The sequence below is a fragment of the Calidris pugnax genome, unplaced genomic scaffold (assembly GCF_001431845.1).
Source record: "Calidris pugnax isolate Ruff unplaced genomic scaffold, ASM143184v1 scaffold50, whole genome shotgun sequence".
Taxonomy (NCBI): domain Eukaryota; kingdom Metazoa; phylum Chordata; class Aves; order Charadriiformes; family Scolopacidae; genus Calidris; species Calidris pugnax.
Window position 1 is genome coordinate 3427174 of NW_015090780.1, and position 14934 is coordinate 3442107.

At 48.5% G+C, this 14934-nt stretch overlaps 1 long non-coding RNA gene across 1 annotated transcript in view; it reads right to left on the bottom strand.

Moving 5' to 3' along the window:
• Positions 1–359: 359 nt before the first annotated feature.
• Positions 360–14934, bottom strand: part of LOC106896597 — a 17652-nt gene continuing 3077 nt past the window's right edge. The window contains exon 2 of the long non-coding RNA XR_001413646.1: positions 360–2093. This is a non-coding gene — a long non-coding RNA (uncharacterized LOC106896597). The remainder of the gene's footprint in view (positions 2094–14934) is intronic.

The window sequence follows — 14934 nt, forward strand, 5'->3', positions numbered from 1 at the left end:
ACGCCCAGCTTACTTTCCCACCAATCATTATTACATGGGAAAGTGAGTGATTTTCTTTAAGTCCATTAGCATAACGTTAGTGCTTATAACGACCAGACCGGGGTAAGACACTTTATAAGTCTTTCAGGTCCACAAAGTTAAATGGGGGACCCTTTTTTAGGAGCATAGCTTTTATCTCCCAAACAAAAGAATCATTTTTGTCCAGTGCAGGCTGAAGATATTTGCAATTTGGGGCAATTAAGGAGTAGCTGGAATTCCCTGCTCATTCCCTGCTCTGGTGGCCCTGTAACTCCCCATTTCTTCTCTAGAGCCTATTGAACGAGCAGCTCGGCGCGTGGTACAAAACACAAGGAGGGAACTTCGGATCAAAACCTTTATTCTTCCTTGCAGCAGGTGAAACACGGAGGCAGGGGGGCTCCCGGGTGGGCACGAGCGAATACATATGAAAATGCAGAGCATTTGCAGTTGAAATACACGGTCCTGAATTGCAGCCGAGATCAATACGGGAGGACGATAGAGATTATCAATCTTGAGTGGTCTCCGTTAGGCAGAATTGACTGGCAACCACATAATGACTCAGGCTCAGCCCACCAGTTTAGAGCCCGGGTGATAGATCTGCAGATGCCAGTCATCATAATTTCCTTATCGGCAGGGTTCATGTGGCCATTTGTCTTCTGCTACCTGAGATGTCTCCGTCCGGTTCAAGCGTTCCATCCTCCGAGGTGGGTCTGAGAGATCAATGCACAGCTACAGCTGGTTGAAGGGGACCAAATCCATTGAAGAGGTGATTTGGTTCCATTTTACCAGCTTTAGCAAAGCATTTGGCCTCACGGGCGGTGGCCAGCAAAGAGGGGAATTCCTCGGGGTCTTTTCTTCCCCAGCTGCCTGCCCCTCTTCTCAACTCGCTGCCTGACGTTGCAGTGGTTGAAATGGCTTCACTTTCAGGCAGTTGGGATTTATTTAAGCTTCTTAGAGGCTACGGCTGAAGAGCAGGTCTGAATTAAAGAGGCAGGTTTAATAGCAGCAGAAGAGTCTGCAGCAGTAACCACCAGCCTGGAGCGTTTCTAAACTCGATATTTGGCTCTGTATGTTTCGAGAGCCACGTTGCTATTACAGGGTGACATAAGTAAAGGCTATTGTTTTAATCCAGATACTTTAATTGTCACCTCCTGCCTTCTTCCTGTCAGTGTTTTATGGTCTGCTGTCCTCCTCCGAGCCCCGTGTTTCAGAGTCTGAAGTGCCACCCGACAGGCGGCGGAGGCAAAGCAGAGATGGGCTTTGCTACAGCCAGCCCAGCCCACAGCCCAGGAACTCAGGGCTGCAGAGCTCACAGCCCTCCTTGGAAAATGGGAGGGAAAAGGCTGAAATACCTGAATACTTTTTTTAGAGGTTGGCAGGCTCATCCTCCCTACCCTGCGTTTTCTCATCCGGTGTTAAAATCAGTGGTTTTTCTCAAGATGTGCTTGAGACGAGTGATGGTTGCATTTGCCATCACCAGAAACCAAGAGGAAAGGAAAAGAAAGAGGGGAGGGGGGAAATGGAAAAAAAAAAAACATGACTTTTCTCTCTTGCAGTCTCATAATCAGGCAGTTTGCCCCCTGGATGGTGAAAGCGAGCCCCTGCCAGGCAGCCCTGCCCCAGCCGCTCGCCCGCAGGTTTGGGGGCCGCAGTGCTGGGGAGCTGGTTTCTCCTGGAGAGCCCTGCAGCATGACCACCCCACTGCTAAAAATAACTCGGTAAATCAAATTTAAAAATCACAGCGGCTCCGATCATTTCTGCAGTGGGAGCCAATAAACTGGGGCCTTTCCTTCTTAACCCAGAGCCGGGCGCAGATATTGCACATTGCCATGTGCATAACCTATTTAAAGAATTTATATGCGTCATAAGGCAAAGGTGACTTTTCCCCCCTCTTCCTCGGCAGCCCACCAGGCTGCAAGATGATACGAGGAAAAAAGCACCTGCGCTTATAACCACTGCACGCAGAAATATTGCAAGTGGGCCAGCAGTACAGCTCCCCAAGAAATACAGGCTCTGCGTTGTAAGGGGAAGTGCTGCGGATCACTTCACTGCCCAAACCCGTTACTCCAAGCTGCCTATAAATAAATGGGGAGAGAGAGAGAGACAGAGAGAGAGAGAGAGGCGCTTTTTACAAAGAGCTCTACAATTAATTTAATCAAGTTATCTCTAGGTACCTTTTCAAGAGACAATCAAGCCGAGGAACTAAAGGAAAACTTAGACGGTGAAGACCTGGAAGTATTAAATTCATGCTTTGGTGAGTTACAGGAGGCAAAGGAAAGTAATTAATTACAGGTCACCAGGGGAAGGTGGAAGTGCCATCGGTGACCGACGCCGCACTGAGCCTCCAAGCTAAACCCTGACGTGGAGTTGGGGTTAGTGTCCACCAAGCCTGAGCATCACCACCACGCACCTAAAACACACTCCACTGCCCAGGCTCACTTGTTCTTTCCCAGCCCCATGGATCTGGGGGGAATCAATTGAAAACAGAGCTGTCAGAAAGCAGTGAGGGGGTTACACTGAGCATCTCCTGCCAGGGACGAGGGCCATCCTCACCCCCCCCCCCGGCTTTGCTTCAGGGACTGCCCGGGAACACATTTGAAATCGATGTGAGTTGGCGTGGATGCTCTGTAACGTTTTGTTTAAATTCTCTGCAGTGAGTTAAGAGTGAGCTTTTCCTTTTTAGAAAATTAGTTTTTCTCTTCTGGATGCCATTAATCAAAACTAATGATGTCTCTCCGGTGGCGAGGCTTTCCCAGCAGCCGAGAAAAAGCAGCCCACGGTAACGGGCTGGAGATGGCTGTAACCCACCAGGGCTTGTAGCCTCCTGGCAGGGCGAGCACAGCTCCCCCCAGGCCTGCCCTCTGGGGCTGTACAACCAACCCATCTGAGTCAGATGAATTGCAGAGGTTTTGCTCCGAAGGTCTGAGCCGTGCTGAGGCTCCTGATCTCTGCTGCGAGGGAGTGCTCATGATTCCCCCCAAGCCCCCAGGAAATGTGGGGTACGGGGTTCACCTCTGCCAGTGCAGGCAGAGGAGCTTTGCCCAGCCCTCATGGACAGGCAGGGCTTTGGTGCCCCTCTCCTTTTCCTCCTGTGCCGATATTACAAGCACAATCTGTGACAGCACCATCTCCCAGGTCCAAAACCTCAACCACCCGATACCCCCAAATTGAGGTTTGCTGCCCACAATGAAGCCAGGTCCAGTCATTTCCCCCTCAAATTGGGTCTCACATCAGAAGGTCCTTTCTGGCTGTTGGTGCCACCCTCTGCAGGACCCTGCTCCAAACCCCTCCTGTCCCATCACACCGGCACATCCCTGAGCTGGGCAAAGTCCACGCGTGCTGTGGGATGGCATTGGAGAGCCACAGGCAACGCTTGTTAGGGGCAAAGCAAAGCCAAAGTAACAAAATTAATCTGTACATTGCTTTTCTCTCTCTCTCGACCATTGCTTTATGCCTCTGGTTTGCTTTTGGCCAGGTGACAGCTCCACCATTAACAATTCCAGGCACGAGAACAGGTAAAACCCCCACATCACCAACACACTGCTCCGGCAAACAGCACCAGAAATGGGCAACCTGCTATTGAGGACCTTCCCACTTTAGCCTCGATATTCTAATACAGATGTGTTATAGACAGTACAGCAAAGCCAAAGAATTTATCAGCATTTGTCGATATTCCTAATGAAGCAGAAGATTCAACATGCAATAGAATTAGCCTACAACGAACCCTCGCGCAGGACCCATCCTTCTGAGTCCAGAAATCTCCTGCCTATTCCAGTCCGATACCCTTTTGAGAAATGAGCATCCCTCGAAGCCATTATCATTATAAGCTAAAAGGCCAAATGAGACAAAGTACTGTTGCTCTTCATCTGAATAAACAAATCATTTTTAGATCAAATGCATTAACAATTTATCATGCTAAAATCCAATCAAAAGGAAAAAACAACAATACAGAACATTGATTTCCTACAGCTTTATCTTAATGAAGTGCACATTCCCTTCGTAATTAGCTTTGGAAGGTTTTTTTCCCCCCTTTCCTCAAGCTAATGTGTTATTTGATTTCCATCCAAACATTACTAAATCGGAGGAAATTTCCCTAAAATGAAGTGGCTTTTGATAATCCAGGAGAAAATGCCTACTTTCTAGCTTTGCTATTTTTTCCACCAAAGAGCCATACTTCTACTGCAGATGATTCAACTTTATTGCCCAGTGTCTTTGCGAGGATGCTTAAATCAATGCCACAGTTGCTGTATTCTGCACAATGTGCCATTTGTAAACCAGAAAATACAACCTCGCCGCTTTCACCCGTTTCCTTGCAGAACATCAAATATTAATTTAACTTATATTATTACAGGGAAAAAGTGGACCGTGTTTTATTAACATTTCTAAAATTATAGATATCCAACCCAAAAAAGTAGACTCCAGACAAGGCTCAAGAGCCTACTGCTTGGATTTTATTTGACTTAATTAAAAAGCACTCAGTTCCTCTCTGCGCTAAAGCAGTTGCTGACATTGCAGTAGCCACTCGGTCTTTCAAACCAAAACTATTACCTGAACTTAATAAAGTGTCTATTTAATTTATACACCCCCCCTTAACCCACCTGTCTCCCACAGACACGACGTGGTTCTTGCTAACGACCGGCGAAGGCAGCGAGTCGACGGCAAATTCACCAGCGCCCCGGGGTAACCCACCTGCCCCGGAACATCCTTTCCATCACCTTTTATCTGTCTCCTTTGCCATTAATTCCCCTTTATCCAATATCCATGATCCATTGCTGGGAACGCTTTTTGCCAGGCCACCTCTCCGCTCCTCCCCTAAATCTCTCTTTTAAATCTTTTCTCCTGTAAATGATGCTGAACAGAGGACTATTGCTTTCATCCTGCTTCACTGAGTAGTTGCTGAAATGCACTGGCCAGTTTGATAGCCCGGGTTTATTGGGATGTATTGCCGAGGTACCGGGCAGTATCTAGGGCAGGGAATAAAGCCCCAAACCCTACAATTGCCACCTTATTCCCAACAGAAGGTCCCAAGCGACCTTATCAAAAACTTGGCTCTCCAGATGAGAATTTTTGCCTTAACCCCAGTTTTGGTCCTAGGCCTCTTGGGAAAATAAAGGTCCTATTTGGAGCCCAGACTGGGCTGGTTCTGGCAGCACAGAGCATTGGGACCCGGAGGGAGCTGGGATGGAGCCTCCGGGGCCGTTTGCCCGAAACGTGATGCTCGGAGCCGCTCTCTGGGAGCTGCAGCTCCCAAAACCCACCCTGGAAAGAGTTGTGGGGTTGGATTGCTTTTTTGTTTGTTTTTTTTTTTTATCTTTTCTTTTCAACTCACACACTCAAAAGAGAACAAAGCCATCCCCTAATACAGTTTGTGCATTTTATGGACCAAACAATTAAATAGGTTTTAAAACATCTGCTGACTGCATAATTCCATACAGGGGAGTGTACTCAGCATTTTTAAACAGCAACTGATACGAGATACCACTTAATAGTACAAACCACCAGCAGTCCCCGTTAAAATCAATAGAAAATTAGATGCTATGAAAATGCAATATGCGCCCAATTAGTTATAATTGGAGCAAATGGTGATGCAGATAAACTCCTGGAGGAAGATGTATTTGTCCAGCTCGCTCCCTGCCTGCTTTGGGTCGGGCAGAGGATGGGCTCCTCTCTACCCCTGAATGATGATCCCTCTAATACACGTGTGTTAACTCTTATCTAATTACGGAGTTGCTGGGAGCCTGCAGGACGGCTTTGGTGCGCCGCTGCGTGCCGTGAAAAATGATCCTCTGTCAGGCGGAAACCTCCCTGTTGGACTTGACAAATTATGCCAGCAAACCTGTTTAAGAACTAAAAAATCCTTGGACACGGTGACAGGCAGAGAAAGATGCTTCCCGGGGACAGTTATTTATTTATTTACCCGGCGGAGTGTAAGAATTGCAGCTGGGTCCCACGGATACTCACTTTCCTCCCATCCTGGCTGTTGTTCTATCAGCTCAAACTCCTTCTCACCCCTTATTTTTCCGGCCTCTCTCAACTCCTGAAGCCTCAGCTGCACAGCGAAACAGGAACTAGGTTATGCTATCCTAACGCTTTATTTTTAACATCTTCAGTGCAACATATTGGCCTCCTCCTTGTTTCATCTTACAACTGAATGGGAAGAGCCGAGGTCCCCCATCGTGGAGACACACAAGGTCCATCCCCAGCCAAGCCTCGCTCCAACCCCTCTGTGCCTTTGCAGTGGCTGGAAGCAAATCACTTGTGGTACAACAAACATTATGAAACTAGGGGGAATTTTTTCCTATAAACACTGTGAAGTACTAGTTGTTTTGCCAAAACTATTTGCTCAGACCTAAGAAGCAATAACTTTCTTCAAGGTCCGTATTTTAGTCCTGTTTTAAGTGAATAATTCAAATTATTAAAGACTTATGGCCACAAAAAAACCAAAACAAACCACAACTAAGCTCATGTTTACCCAGACCTGAAACCTTTTTGCATTACTGGACACGCTGTAACTTACACTGTTAAGGGAACTGCCTCTCAAGAAAGAGGGAAAAGAAAAAAAAAAGAAAAGAAGTGGCAGCTTTTATTTGTTACGCTGACTCAGCCGAACGGTGGAACAAGAAACGTTAAGACCCAATCCATAACTTTTGTGGCCGCTCAAAGGACGTATTCTTCCCTGACACTGATAAAAGTTTAATATGTAGTTGCCCAGGTTTTTAATAAACTTGTCAACAAAAGAGCAAGGCAAATTGATGGGGACCTTCCCAGGAATAAATTCAGCTTCAAATAGGCCAAATGAGCGTGGAGGACAGGGAGGGGACGGCACACGGGCGACTTTTGCTGGTCTTTGCAAAAATGGCACAATAGATTTTAGCGGGTGCGTCTTATTGTCTCAAAGACAAGGCTTTAGGACAAAGCTGGCTCCATTTAAAGAAGGCGAGGTGGCGCAGAGCATCGTGCTTCAGAGCCCGGACACCGCTGGGGAGGGGAGGGGACAGACCCCAACAGAAACACCCCTCTGGCCCTACCTGTCCCCATGTCCCCATCCCGCACAGACCCGCTCGGGGACGAGCTGTGGCATCGCTCCCCACACGTATTTCAGGACATCCCCTCTGGGTACCACCAGCACAGCCACATCCCCCGCTCCACCAAACCATCCCTGTTGTCCACCCCATCGTTTCCCTTCAAACACTCAAGGCTGAGCTCAATTCAAGCAAAACACAGCCCTTTCCCACTGCTGGATCACACTCCCACAGCCTATAGCTCCACGTGCCCCTCGGCTATAGGAGCCATCTATATCACATCCACGGGGACATAAGCTACACACACTGCCCACCTCCTGCAAGGTTAGGAGTGAAACCACTGCATGAGATTCGTCATATTCGACTAGCCTCAATCAAGCTGGTGCCTTAAATTATTGAGACTTGTTTTTTTTTTTTTTCTTAATTTGTTTACCCGAAGTAAACACAAATATTAAATCAGAGCTTCCAATAATCTCACTGCCGGCAAATTAACCCAGAAGAGGACACCAGCCTCTCCATCCCGGCAACTCCTTGCGGCACGTTGTGTCCCCCAAACACCCTCCTCCACTGGCCCTGACCAGAGCAGGCAGCCCAGGGCCAAGTCCTGCCCCCGAGGCCGGGTCACTTCTCAGATTGGAATTGCTGGCCCCGGCCACCGCGGTCAACTTTATTCTTGCTTGCTCTTAGGTCACTGGATTCCTGCTCCCGTGGCTTTATCCGACTCCCCCAAATGCCAGGGTTGACTTGCCTATGTAAGGCCTTTCGGGGATGGCTCCCGGCCTTACAGCTGCCGGGTGACTCCTGCGGTCGGTGGTCACGAGTCCCCGCGCCTCCTGGCTGCCCAGATGCCACCTAATCCGGTCCCACCAGAAGGGCAGCTGAGAATGAGCACTATTTATAGCAGTTGTTCCCTGGTTTCCCCCCCCCCGGGCTCCTCGTTCTGCCCAGGGGCTTTTTTAGATAGCGGCACAGGGCCCGGCGCAGGCCATATCTGGGCATGGCCAGGCATTTGCAGGCACGGCCCTGGGCTTCATGAAGAAAAAATAAATAAATAAAAGGAACAGAAAAAAAAAAGAAAAGGAAAAACCCTGCATCTGTTGGAGATGTCAGTCGTCCCACTTCCCCCAGGCCCCAGCGCAGCCTCCCGAGCACCACCAGCGACGGCTCCCACTGCTGAAACCTCTCTGACTGTTAAATTCTGCTTTATTCGAGACATATCTGTGCCGGAAAGCCTTCCCCTCGTACACAAGGATATAGGATATCCACCTCCCCTCCTCCGTACAGGCTGCTGTGCAAAAATACACACTAAACCAGGGACGCCCGCTGATTCTGGTTAAACAGCACAAGCAAAAACGCCTTCAGAGCATCCCGGGGCCCAGCAGTGGTCAGGAGGAGGCAGCCCATGGAGATGCTGCTCCTCTCACACATGCAGGTACCCCATAAGATGCTCCCAGCCTTCCAGCTTGGCATGGGGACGGCCAGGCCATCCTGGGGGCCACCCTGACGTGGGACAACCTCCCCAGTGCCACCAGAGCCACCCAGCACCGTGGCACTGGGCCGTATGGTGCCCAGACTGACAATCATCGAGCAGCCCCGCGGGGCTGGAGCATCTCATGGAGCCCATCGCCCGGCTCCCTCCCGCCTGGGTGTCCCCCCCGGCAGCCACAGCCCTGTGGGGACCTGGTTGAAGTCCAACCTCCCACCCTGAAACCACTCAGAGATGTCGGGGAGTCCAACAAGTCTTTGCAGAGAGGGCACAGTCCAGCCAGGCCGTGCCATCTCCCCAAAACACGTGTCAACATCCCTGTGCAAGCCAAGACCAAAGCAGAGCCCTTACAAAGTCCTTACAAACCCAGGACAAGCTTGTCCTCGGGCAGTTGCACCAACCCGCCGTGGCCTCCTCCAGCTTTAGCCTCGCGGTGCAAGGAACGGCCACAACCACCCCACGGCAAGCACCTACTCTGGGGAAACTGAGGCAGGGGAGCCACAGGAACCGTTTGCGAGCCCAGCGAGGTGGTGGTGGAGCCCGTGCCCTGGGCTCCCATCCTTGGAGCACCGGGCTGCTCTCACTGTGACCCCCCCACTGCATCCCAATGGGGCAACATCTCACAGCATCACTGCCCGCTCGGCCGAGGTCAAGAGCAACCCCAGCATCAAGCTACAAATATTAAATCCAGGATCTTCTCCGGGAAGATACGGCAAGTGCGGTGCTTAAATCAGCCCTGGGCTTTCAGGGGAGGGATGGGAGCTGAGGAGCGAGGATATTTCTCCTGCGAGGAACACGCCACCCCCTCGCCCACAGTCACTGCTAAGTGCAAGATGTGGTGAAAGTCTTTAAAAATAGATATATTCCCAAGCAATTCATGCCGCTTGCATCTGGCAGGGCAAGCCTCGCATGGAAGCTCTTTCTTACTGACTAAAAAGGATCATTAGCAGCTCGAGGCTCGTGCAACCTTGACTCTCCCCTCCTCTCTTCAGGGCCTTCTCTTGTTCTTGGCCTAAACCAGCCCTGGGAAACACAGGGGAAGCCCTGCCCAGCCAGGCTGGTGTCAAAGGCAGGGAGAGATACTGCAGTGCAGTGCTGATCTCTTCTGCAATCGGACGTGCAGACTAGCCCGAATGCTGAGTCAGCACAATTTCTTTTTTGATTGGTTGATCTGAGTAACATACTTTCCATGTATGCTAAGGGGGCAGCAATTAATACGTTTCCCCCACCCCCCTGCTTTCCCCACCTTTCCAAATGGCTTCGAATCGCATGCACAGATCTCACCCCCAAAGTCGCTCTCCGGTCCTAAATATTCTGAGGCTCTTTCATTTTTAATTTAGGGCATTAAAAAAAAAAAAATTTGCAATCTAAGCGATGCTCACTTTGATCGACTTGTGCTGCTGCAGCTAAAATATCTGTCCTGCAGGTCAATCTAATCATGCTTAATAGCAGTTTATTCTTCAACGCAACATTTTTCACGTTGGGTCGACAGTTTTAAATGAGATTGCTGATGCACCCCTTTACTAATGCTTTTACCAGGGCCAGCACATCCCTTGAAATACTCGTGCAATAAAATGCTTTATTGCTCTTGATGAATGCACTACTAAACTTGAATTGCAAACATGCCCCCCCCCCATTTTTTTATTTTTTTATTTTTCAAAAGAGGGTGCTGGAATTTACGGGACCACCCGTCTACTCGTATTAAGTAATGGCAACAAAAGCAATAATAGATCATCGACATGAACAACGCACAAAACTAAAGAAAAACCCTACAACCTGCCCAGGAAAACCGCCTGCCAAAATTTGTCCCTGCGCTCCGGTGTGCACGTGCCCAATATCCATCTTACACCCACTGGTAGTTCCGCTTATACACGGAGAATTCATCTCGAGAACGGCTGGATTTTGTGAGGCATAGAATAGAAAAATTTAACTAATTTGATCCGCTGGATTTATGGCTTTTCCAATCCTCCCAGCCCCCGTTCATGTACCCGGCACTGCGCACTCCCGGGTTGGCAGGACGGATGGACGGACACAACGGAGCGTCCTGGTGGCCCCGGCAGTGATGCTCCCCACAGCGCTCAGCCTGGGGGACACTCAGCGGGTTATCAAGGGCGAAAGAGAAGCTGCTGAACCTCAGCCACCAAATCGAGCCGACCTGGCACAACGCAACGGTCACGGGTTTAATCCAAAGAGGTGTCAAAGGGAGGAGGAGCTGCCACCCGGCAGGAGGACGGCGCAAACTGGTTGCTGAAGGCCCCACAGCCATCATCACCTTCCATCGACGCCAACGGCCAAGAGGTGCCCTGGCTCTGGAGGGGCCTCACAGACACCCCGCTTCATTCCTAACACCAGCCACATCATCCCGGCCTGGGTGCCCCGGGACACGTGTCACAGCAAAGCCCCCCCTGCCACCTCCGCTCCCACGCTGCGAGACAGCGCTCAGAATTACAGCTTTGAAAATATTTACATAAAAAATAAATCTGAGCACTTAGTGACTTCCTAAAGCTAACAATTCCATGTGATTAACAAGCGTATTAATTCAGAGGGGGGGGGAAGGAGATAAAAAATTGCATTAGGAATGCAGGTATCTTCTGTAAATCAGACCCTGAGCATCTTTCTAAGAGCAACGCATAGTGGCACAGGTGTTTTAGTGAAACCTGCTCTCAGGAAAGAAAGAAATGGAAGAGAAGAGGGAAAAGAGGGAAAAGGAAAGGGAAAAGAGGAAAGAGGAAAGAAAAAAAAAAGAAAAAGAAGAACAAAGAAAGAAGAACGTAGAAAGAAGAAAAAAGAAAGAAGAATGAAGAACTAAGAAAGAAGAAAAAAGAGCAAAGAACAGAGAAAAAAGAAAGAAGAATGAAGAACTAAGAAAGAAGAAAAAAGAGAAAAGAAAATTGAGAAAAGAAAAGAAAATTGAGAAAAGAAAAGAAAATTGAGAAAAGAAAAGAAAATTGAGAAAAGAAAAGAAAATTGAGAAAAGAAAAGAAAAGAAAAGAAAAGAAAAGAAAAGAAAAGAAAAGAAAAGAAAAGAAAAGAAAAGAAAAGAAAAGAAAAGAAAAGAAAAGAAAAGAAAAGAAAAGAAAAGAAAAGAAAAGAAAAGAAAAGAAAAGAAAAGAAAAGAAAAGAAAAGAAAAGAAAAGAAAAGAAAAGAAAAGAAAAGAAAAGAAAAGAAAAGAAAAGAAAAGAAAAGAAAAGAAAAGAAAAGAAAAGAGAGAAAAGAGAAGAGAAAAAAGAAAAAAGAGAAAAAAGAAAAAAGAGAAAAAAGAAAAAAGAGAAAAAAGAAAAAAGAGAAAAAAGAAAAAAGAGAAAAAAAAAAAAAGAGAAAAGCAATGAAAGAAGGTAGGAAAGGAAAGAAGGAAGGAAAGGAAAGAAGGAAGGAGAAGGAAAAGGAGAAGAGGTGGGGCAGAAGGTCAGCAAGGAAAGGAGTGAAATGTTATATATAAATTATAGATAACATATAATTTTATGTTACATCCATAATGGTGAGAATTGTCTAAATTTTTCATCCAGAGCCCCCTGCTAACACCGATCACGTACAGAGGAGCAAAACTGCAACCCCACTCGGGCACCGGCGCTTTCCCACTCAGGCTCAGCGCGTTTCCCAGCACCCACCAGTTCCTCTGGCCCCAAAATGGGGCTGGACACCCACAGGAACCACCCAGGGGCTGGTGGGGCTGAGTCCAGGGGACGCCATGTCCCTGCAGTGAGGCCCTGACAGACCCGGCCGTGACCCCCCCGGGGAATAACCAGAGCATCCTGAAATGCAACGGGGCTGACGTGCAACTGAACCGTCCTCCAGCAGGACCCGGCCTTCCCAAAGCCACCTGGCAAAGACAAGGCTCCTCCCCTGCTCGGAAGGGGCTCAGCACTTCCCACGCCTCCAGCAGCCACGGCAATTACTTAAACAAAAAAAAATAAATAAAAGAAAAAAGCTTTTAATAAAGCCTATCAAATCCTGTAGGTAGGAATCTCCCCATTAGCCCAGCCTGCTTTTTCTGACCCGCTGTTCACCAGTGCCCACTCACACTTCAATTCCCTTCAGCAGATGTCTAACAAGTGATGACCGTGCTCGTTGTGAATAGAGCTGGATAAAGACTCCACAAAAATCCAGACTCTGAGTCTGGCCCTTTCCCCGGGCCCAGGAGAGGATGCTGTGGTGGTGGAGATGGGGTGAACCTCAGCGTGGGATGCTGAGGACTCGCACCCACCCGGTGATACCTCAGGAACCCGTTAGCCGAGTGAGGAAGGGCATTGCCATTGCAGGGAGACCACTCAAAAGCAAAACATCACTCTCAGGCACCCCGTGGAGATGGTAACATGAGTTTGGGGATCAGCTCTCTGAGGAGTTTGGCTTTGCCCATCATTCCAGGCATGAGGATTTCTGGGCTGAAAGCTTTAAACCCCCTCGAAGCGACTCCCGCTTGGGCAGAACGTTAAAGTGGTGTTTAAACTCAGTTCCTTTCATCTCGCCTCATTACTGTAGGATCCTGGAAAAAACAGCCAACTCATTGGAAAAGGTTAAAAAAAAAGGAAAAGCGAAAGCCAGCGAAGGCTTCCAGAATTAAAGGAGCTCATTTGCTTAGATTCCTTTGGGGAAATAAGACCCCTGCATTGAGAGCCCTCCTCTGGCTTTCGCTGTGATCTGCTGGCTCGATGGCTCGTCAGGCCGACCAGGGAGATCTCCTTCTCTCCAGTTGAAAGCACAAAAAGTTTTAACAGGGGAAAGAGTGGAAAAGCGGAGTTTGCACCTTCATTTCAAGCTAAAACCCCGCACACTCAACTCACAACTGTCGTGTCCTTTTTCCCCTCTTCTTCTCCCCCTCTTCCATCTCCTTTTGTTTCTCCTAGATTTAAAGACCAGGCAGCTCTGTTTGCTATCTAGCCTTATTTTTTTTTTGGGGGGGGGGGCGGAAAGGGTTGATGGAGAAGCAGGAAAAAAAGGAGGGATTGGCCTGCATCCCTGTGAAAGGCCGGGAGTGGACAGCCAGCTTTCCTCTGGCATCGCCTTTCAAAGCCCATGCCGCAGTCAGCATATTGAATATTTAATGTCCTGATGAGCATTTCCACCTGCTGACACAGGCAAAGTGACAGAACAATACACGCGCTGGAACAAGATCATCAATTGACTCCCCAGTCGGTCTGCCAGGTCAGGCAGTTAAAAAAAAAATCATATATAATAAAATAATAATAATAAAAAATAAAAAATAAAAAATAAAATAATCTGTCTTTCTCCCCTGCTTTGCCCGGGGTCACACATTGCTCCTCCGAGAAGGGTTCCCACCTGAAATACATACTTCTTTACATTCCATAGCTTGCCAGGTCCATATGGGCATATAAAGAAGTATGTCTCTCAAGCAGGTAGTTTCAATATGCGCATTTATATGGTCACAGGAGGAAAAATAACGCTGATTTACAATTTACAGCCCGAGAGTGAGTTACGGCTGCGTTTAAACCGGCAGCCGTTCCTCCTGCCCAGCCCATGTGCACACACACCCCCCCCCGACTCCTGCTCCCCCCGTAATCCCGGGCTTTGCCCTCGGCAGGTGATGGATTTGGGTCCCCGGGAAGAGGATGGGGACAATTCAGGGGACACAAAGCGGCAGCGGGTCCGGTGCCTGCCCTGGCAGGGGCTCTTTGTCACGTAAACGGCACAGAGTAAAAACCAACCTCCCACTCCACCTAAAAAAGTAGGTGGCTCGTTCAAAATCATAAACTTTCAGCGATTAAAAAGACCCAAATGTGGTTGAGTGGAAGGGATTTGCTTTACGGGCGGATAGGTAGAGTTTCAGACAAAGCCCCGGTGGGGGGGAAAGTTAAATCTATCTATTATTTCCCAATTGCCTCCACCCTGCAATTTGGGAGCAAAAAGCCAATTTGTTTTCATAAAGGCAAAAATCAAACGGCCAGGCACTGATTTACCAACCGACACCGGGAAGGACTGCTCCATTTGCCAGAGTAAGAAAACTCATCAGCTCCAGACAAGCAATTGCTTTCATCAGTAAGTAGAGATTAAAGCATAGGAAGAAGAAAGCGTCTTACCTAGAGAATCCAGTGATTCTTTTTTTTTTCCTCTGCCGGTCACCGGGAGCGAGACACTACCCCGCAGAGAAGCAAACCCCCCAAAAAACAGCACATGCCTTTGGGTGAGTTCAGGGTATTAAAAAAATTTAAAAAAAATCTATAAAAAAATTACAAATCTCTTCTAATAACTCATCCGGCGGAGCTCCCCGCCAGCTAAAGGGTTTTTTGGGGGGGAGACACCTGCAGATGTGCAGCATAAAAGGCAGCCAAAGCCGGGTGCCGGCAGCCGGGGCCGGAGTCTTCCTGGGGTTATTCCCTCACATCCCGCCGCATCCCGCATCCGTGGGGGCTCAGCCTCCGGCTCCGCTCCCTTCCTCCCACCCCCCATTC